We start from the raw sequence: 8,298 nt of genomic DNA, 5'->3' as shown, positions 1-8,298 counted from the left end.
CCCCCTTCCCAAACTTTTCTGAATTATAGAGCGCACCACATACACAAGGTATTCTAGAAAGGGCTAGAAAGCTGATATTCCTCCACCAAGTGTTTTGTAATCTGATTCCAAGATGTTAACAAGGGTAATGGTCCAAACACAACTCAAATTTATTTCAAATATTTAATAGCATTAGTGTGTCTACAATCTCCTTTGTTGCTGCTCTGAACAATTTGAGTGAGGATGCATGATTGGAGGATTATGTGTGGACAGCAAATTAGACTTAGAAATGGCTAAGTAAAAAACTTTTGGCAAGTTACACTTTTAGGGGTAGAGTACCTGAAGGGTATAAAACAAAAAGAGTTATTTAGGATTGTACAAGCTTGTAATTAGGAGTAGCTGGATGCAATGAAGAAAGGGAATTTTGAAATCTACTATCAGAGAATTTTCTGATAGGTTTACTTGTGCTGGGGAATTTTTTCCCACTGTAATAGGTTGGAAGCCTTATTTCCTAAGAGATTAAACATGGGATAAAATGGTTAGAAATATACAATGGTGAGAAATCTTACATTGGGTGAGGGTTGGACTATAACTGTTTTTCGGCTTTGATATAAATGTTTTATTAAAGTGGTGGATTAGAATAATGCTACTGCAATTTCTCTCTTCCATGTCCTTTTCTGATATTCCCCTTAAGGATCAAGATATCTTGCTCCCATTCTGTCCTTGATGGAGGTTCTTCTTTTCTTAAAACAGCTGAACTTACCTTTTGAAAGCCATGTTGTTAGAGTGGGTTCAAAATGAACTATAAGAGGCGTTGTTTTTTCCATTTGAGTGTATTAAATGGAAGTTTTCTTGACCTAAAGCAATGGTTACAGCTTTCATCGATAAATTTTCACATTTAAACATTTAGGACTGTGAACTTGGACAATATTAGAATTCACATTTTAAAAAAACTGGATTTTAAGAACAATTTACAAAATAAAAGGGAAGAGATTGTATTAGGTATTTTGCAGGCGTTCTTATAGATGAAATACATGGACCTGTTTAAAATTTGCCACTAATCTTCCCCTTAAGTTATATATCTCCTTAGCTGCTACAATGTTTTGTTTATCCTATTTTAAAATAGAGAGTGGATCAGTGTAGGGGTTCTCTAAATTTGACCAGTTATAAATGGTAAATATTCACTTAGCTATGCAGTCTTTTGCACATGTTCACTATTTTTTCCACAAGTTGTATTAGGGTTTTTACCATTCAACCCTAGTATGTGCACACACAATCCACTGATTTGTGCAGGACTAACGTGGTTCATGTAGGATGATAACTTTAATTTTCTCTTTTTCCTTTTATATGGCTGCACTGCTCTGGAATTCTATTCAGAACAGAAGCAGGTATCTAGCTCCTACCTATAGCGGTTGTGGGCATGTAATTTTTGTAACCTTGCCCCTGAGAAATATGGCAACATTCTGTGAATACATATGCTATAAAGTTGTGACCCAAGAGTACGACACAAGCTGTGTATCTATTTTTTCCCCTCTACAATTAAAAACACACTAACTTACAGTAACAACTGTCAAATTGGGATTATGAACATCAAGTACAGGAAGGGAGATACCTAGCAGTCAGTACTCTTGGGTTCTGTTACCAGCTGGGCCACTGACTTGCTCTTGTTGTTTTGGACAGATCACACAAACTGTGCCTCAGTTTCCCAATCTGTAAAATGAGAACAGTAGCTACCTCATAAGGTTAAGTATTTAGTCTGTGATCCCTGGACAAAAAGGCTGTGTAAGAGCCTCTTTATTTCATTCAGTTTACAATACTTGCACCCTGTTATAAAAAAATGTCATAGTACCAAAAATTTTAATATCATGCAGTGATTAGCAAGAACTTCCAAGTATTAAGAAATATTTTAGTATTGAAAAAAAATTAGCATGGCTTCAGAACTAGATGTTATATTGAAAGACCACTGATCCATCTAGTCTGGCATTCTGTGTTTAAATCAGTGGCCTGTATCTTATGGTCTTGGGGGAAAAAAAAAAACCACACAAACCTCTGAGCAGTTTTGCGGTTCTAGACCATAGCGTAAGGGAGAAATTCCTTCCCTATTTCATCTGCCAATCAATTTGCCTTAAAGAAAGGGTGACTGATAGGGCAGAGCTTGCATCACAACTCTTTCTCTTGGTCTTATAACTTTTTAACTTAGTTGCTGAAAGTGCAAATATTAATCCTGCCTGCAGAATTCATTCAGTCCCTTTTAAAATGTTAATGTGTGACTGTTGGTCTGCTGTGTTCATGATGCTTTTGTCACTTTTCACATTAGCCAACCTCTCTCTCTCTCTCGTAAAATGTGATCCTGATGAGAGATGCGAAGCTCTCTAATGAGGGCAAACCACTATCCTGTCCTGTGTCTTCTCTCTTTTTGGTTACTGGGCTGGGACCTTGTTCTGTTGATTAGTTAGCAGTCTGTCTCATTGAGGTAGTTTTTTTCAGTAACACATTGACTGTACTTGGAGCAGGATTGGATACAAAGTGTTCTGAATGGGGAAACCATTTGAAATATATGAAGTCCCTTTACATTCAAGAGGTCAATATGTGCTGTGCTGCCAATTTTTTTGGTAACAGGATAATGCCACTAGTCAATCACTGGTGACTAGAGGCAACAGACATACTTCTAAACACTGTTAGATAAAATGCTGTTACTTTGTCACAGCCCTGTAATCTGATTATATACCTGATCACATTTAGCTTGAAGTGTTTGTAAGTAGCTGGTGTTGCCCACAGAGGCTTATTATTCCCAGATATCAAAGTAGTGTATTAGTATGTGTTGGTGATGAAAGGAGTTCCTGGGTTCAAAACTGGGATAAGTTCTGAAACAGGAGCCATTTCTAAACTGGTGTACCCAACACTGCAGAAGAATCCAGATGATGGTTATTCTTGTATGCTATCCAAAACTAAGGCTACATTTTTAACAGAACATGTTCTCACATCAACCGTATCATATTCTATTCCCTATAAATTTCACCTTTGATAGCCCGACATGTTTGAGAGATGACACATTATGTGGTCAATAGAAAGCTTTTCCAGTCCTTATGTTAGTCATCTTTAGAGTCAAAATCATGCGTGATGCACCCCCCTCTCCCCACCAAAAAAAACACAAGTGAAATATCCTAGTTTAATATATGTTGGGTCTGCATTACCAATACTTACTGGTAATGTACAAATAATTACACAAATCAGCTTATGAATACAGCAATCATGGGGAAAACAATTGCTATTAAACTTCTGATAAATCACAATAAACAACTTGTGGCGCCACATCTTGTCTCTTGAGGGCATAGATGTTGGCAGAGAATCAGTATTGTTTTAGACTCAGGCCAAGGTCATGCCTCGTGTCACAACACCCTTGCTATATGCTGCACCCATTCTTGTATGCAATGCCTACAAGCTTTAAACAGTGTGATGCTTGCCTCTCCCTGGATTCCTGTGTTGTTAGACACTTGACCAGGACTGTCATCACATGCATATTCTTTGTCTAGAGATTAGGTAGTCTCACTAAACTAAAGTGTTGAGGGCCCTATATATATTTTCCAATTCTCCCTGTAGATTCATGGATCCCTGAATGCATCTCTGGTGATAGTAGATCTAGTTATAACTGGGAGGAAAGGCTGGTTGATTGAGATTGCTCTGGAACTATGTCTGTCTGCTGGAATTGCACCAACATGGCAAGTGATCCAGGATATTATGAAGAAAAACATGCTGAGAGAGCAATTAGGACTGGGTCTTGCATATGAGCACATGGTCTTCAGCTGCATGCAGTATACACTTACAGAACAGAACCCTCCGCATGCTTGTGAACATGTGAGACGAAAGCAAATACAAGGTTACCTAGTTTATTCATCGGCTTGGATATTGGCCACCCACACTTTTGTCGTCAGCAGAGAGAAAAGGTCAGTATGTCAGACCCACGGTCTGGCAACAGCTCTGGAGGCTAGTACATGCAGGAACTAATTTTCTGTGGAAATGAAAGCACGAATGGAGATGAGTACTCTAGCTATGCAACATCTGAGTCTTTACAGTTGAGGCTACTTCCCTCCAGAAGTTCAAGAATGTTGCCCAGCAGCAGACTACTACCACCACCAGTGTAGTCCCTTAGGCAGGCTGTCAGTGTTGTCCTTCCTGTGGTTTCAGCCCAAGTCCCTCAGCTCAGCTTGCACCATCTGCTACCTTGAAGCCTTGTCTGTTTCCTGCTGTATACACATGTGTACCAAACTCTGTAAAATACCAAAGCAATAGTTACAAATGTGGGCATTTTGGTGGCATTGCTGATAGATACAGGCTCACGTTTTAAATCAGAAAAAGAAAGAGAAAAATGTGCTCACTCACCAATGTGCTCACTCACTGTAGGCACTATTCATAGAGTACTCCAAGAAAAGATCCTCCAACTCATTCTCCTAGTCTTCTGTGCTTGAACTTTATCCGGTTCCTGCTGCTGGTATGCAGTGTGTTGAATCTGTGTAGAATCTCCACCGTTGGGAGGAAATCCTTGGAGCACATCTAATCTTCTCATTCCATAGAGCTCTGAAAACCAAGCACGTGCCAGTTACATGCCTCATTTTAGTCCACTGTAAGCACCAAAAAAGACATTCATATTCCACCTCCCTGCACACAAACGTAAGCATGATGTATCCCATTCTACTGCAACCCCTTGGAACAAAATCAATGAAGTAAAACTCCCAGACAGACTCCTGGATGGCAGGGTGCCTTAAGCATGTTAGTTGTAAGCGGCTTAGTCCTCCAGTTGTTTGGCTACGTGCCTTCAGAAGTCCAAGGGTGGTGGCTAGCATCAGCAATCTGTCAGTGTTGCCTTTTCTGTGGGTTCAGTGCTGTGGCCCTCAGGTCTGCACCATCTGCCATCTTCAAGCCTTGTTGTCTATGGTTCTCCTATATTCCTCTTGTCTGTTGTGAACTAAACTCTGTTAAATACAGAAAATGAACAATACTTAGAAATATGTTCATTTTGGTGCTGCTGCTCCTGAATTTTACTTTAGTTGCCTATGACAAAAGGTAGAGCTTACATTTTTAAACCAGAAAGAAAGAAAAGTGTGTTCACCTCACCAAGTATCCCAACTGTAGGCATTAATCCTGTTCTAAGAAAAAGTCGTACTCCCTGTCGTCCTGGTCTTCTGTGCTTGAACTTGGTCCTCCTGCTGCTGCTTCCACTGAGCCACTGTACACTGATGCATTGAATCACGATAGCATCTCCTGTTAGCTGGAAATCCTTGCAGCAGATTTCTAGTCTTTTTTATCCATAGTGCAATGTGCAATATGCTAGTCACTGTGTTTTGTCCAAGTTGATTTCTAAGCTTAAATATTAATGTTCATTTGAGAGAATATCCTCTCCACATTTGCATTGCTTAGTGGCATTGACAACCAAGAGTGAACTGTGCAAGTGCCATAAAGCGATGGTTCTCAACCATTTTTTTTTTAATTTATGGACCCCTAAAAAATTTCGAATGGAGGTGCAGACACCTTTGGAAATTTTCAAATGGAGGTGAAGACCCCTTTGGAAATCTGTGTGTGTATATATAGTTGAATTGTGTTCAACCATTCAGTCTTAGTCTTTTGTTGACCCCTTAGACATAGTCCACAGGTTGAGAAAAACTGCCATAAAGCCCTTCTAACCACTTGTATTAATGTGTTTGTACACCTATACCCAGAACAGCAGAGCATTCTTGTCCTCTTTGTTTTGAGCAAAACTTGAGCAAGGTTTGAGAAATGGCTTCAGCTGTCCTCTCCTCCAAGGTAATCAAACCAAAAAAACACTGAAATACCTTTTTATAAATGTTTTGCTGAAATATCAGATTATAACACACAGCTGGCATTGAGCTCCACATCGCAATGTTATCAGGCCGCCGCCTTTGAATCTGGCAATCTCCAGGAGAAATTTTGTACACCTGAATTGATTTTTAATTCAGAAATTGAAATCAATTGTTTTGGTGCAATATACTTCTTTGCATTTTCGACATCTGTATCTAGATCGCCAAAATTGGTCCCTGTTGATCCAAAACAATTGGCAATTATTTTCAGTTTCTCATAATCAAAAATTTTTTCACTCTTTGGATCACAAGCAGTTAGTGCAGAAAACAAACTGGAGTTGAAGGTGAATCATCTGTCATGTGCAGCAAGAATTCTGTCCAGAATAGGATAGTAAAAATCAGATTTTTATAGATTCTTGAGTGCTCTTTGGAACATCATGTGTAGCTGACTGACCCAGCATACTAGGCACAAAAAAACAAGGTGAGCTTGGATGATATTTTTTGTTCGGTCTTTTTGTCATTTTTGTATCGTTGTCTTCAGCAGTTGTGACTGCTTGACCCGGAATAGCAATTGCAAGTTCCTTGGCAGTGGTTTCAACTTCATCAAATAGCTCCTCCCATTTGCTTTAGATTTTCTCATTTCTTGAAGAGCAGCAATATTGCTACCTTAATTACTATTCATTTTATACCTATACTATAGTTTTAACTTTAAACCATATCCCTATACCTTTTGTTAATGGGAATGTACTAAACTTGTTGTCTTTACTCTTGCTGATTGTTTATGTGCTTCAGTAATAGATTTTGAATAGTTGCTGCATCCCTTGGTCTCAAGCTTAACACATTATCTACTATCTAATTGACAGGTCCTACTCGCATCGGACCCGCACACGTCAGTCCGATGTGCATGCTGGTATATGTAAAGGAAAAGACAAAAATAAGTGCGAGTATTGTCATAAAAGAAAGGGGTAGAAAAGAGAGGAAAGAAGGAAAAAAGAAAGCAGAAAAGAAAAAATTACTGCTTGGTGTCAATTGTCCTTTTATCCAATAGCGGGTGCTATTGTCCTGATTCCCCATCGACCCTTTCCCCTTTTTAGTACTGGGAGCTAGCAACTAAAACACCCCCACTGAATGTTAGTAACGTGGCAACAGTTCCCTTACATTCCCCCTTGCTAAAATTCTGCCACAGCCACAATATTCACACCAGTACATCCGGGCCCCATAGTAACAACATATACCCACATCATATCAAAAACCCATTAACAATTATTAAAAGAACATTTAACATATTTAACATTTTACATCTACTTCTTTATACTATACATAACAATATTAATTAAAACACTACAAAGAACCAATAACATAATTATCTCTACGTCTAACAGGACTTATTAGCCCTTTGGGACCTTCTTAAAACTGGTGGTTTGTTACTCTTATTTTCTACTTCCCTGTTCGCAGGTAAAACTGGGTGAGTTTGAGGGATCTGGCCATTCCCGTTAGGGTTTGGGTTTATCGCACTCTGTTCCTCTCTGTATTCGGTTTGTGGGACTAAAACCATCCCCCAATTGGTTTCTGTCTCCTCAGGGTATGCTGCTCTATGCCTCCTATGGTCCCTGACTGGACTAAGAGTGCATTGTTTTAGCTGCTCCCTATGTACTACTCTCTCAGGACCTCCTCGTTCAGGCCGGATGGTGTAAACTGGTAGCTCGGGATTGTTGTGAGCGACTACAATGTGGGGATTTGACTCCCACTTGTCCTGTATTTTATTACGCCCCTGGTGTCTATGGTTACGAACTAGCACACGGTCATCAGGCCTGATGAGAGCCCCACTGGACTTGCGATCATAAGTCCTTTTCCTACTTTGGGCTGTGTCTTTAGTTGTATTGAGAGCAACTTCACAGGCTATTTTCAGCCTGTCATGGTGACCTTTGACCCAGTCATCCAAATTGGTCACCTCATCCTCCTCAGGGCCCTCTCTGTCCAGAATATCCAACGGCAACCTGGGATCCCTCCCAAACATGAGATAAAAAGGAGCGTAACCTGTCGACGAATGGACATGGCTGTTACAGGCCAACACCAGCTCAGGGAGATGTTCCTGCCAGGCTCACTTCTTTTCAGGTGGGCGTGTTCTTAGCATGTCATGCATTGTCCGGTTAAACCTCTCGCACTGAGTGTTTCCCTGTGGGTGATAGGGTGTTGTTTGGCTTTTGGCTATGCCATACAGCTGACACAATTCAGATATCACCTCCGATTCGAAATTCCTCCCCTGATCCGAGTGTAACTGTGCTGGACAACCATAGTACACAAACCAGTGTTTTATGAGGGCTTCAGCCATTGTCCGCACCGTCTGGTTTCTAGTTGGAACTGCGACAGTGAATCGGGTGAACATGTCTGTGAGAACCAGTACATTCTCATACCCCTCCGAAGATCTTTCTAACCGTGTGTAGTCCATCGCTAGGACCTCCATTGGGGCAGTTACGTTAGTACAGGTCAAAGGGGCACGGTTGGG

Source organism: Chelonia mydas, chromosome 2, assembly GCF_015237465.2.
Source record: "Chelonia mydas isolate rCheMyd1 chromosome 2, rCheMyd1.pri.v2, whole genome shotgun sequence".
NCBI classification, from domain to species: domain Eukaryota; kingdom Metazoa; phylum Chordata; order Testudines; family Cheloniidae; genus Chelonia; species Chelonia mydas.
The sequence above is the reverse complement of the archived record's forward strand: the minus strand, read 5'-3'. Positions refer to the sequence as shown.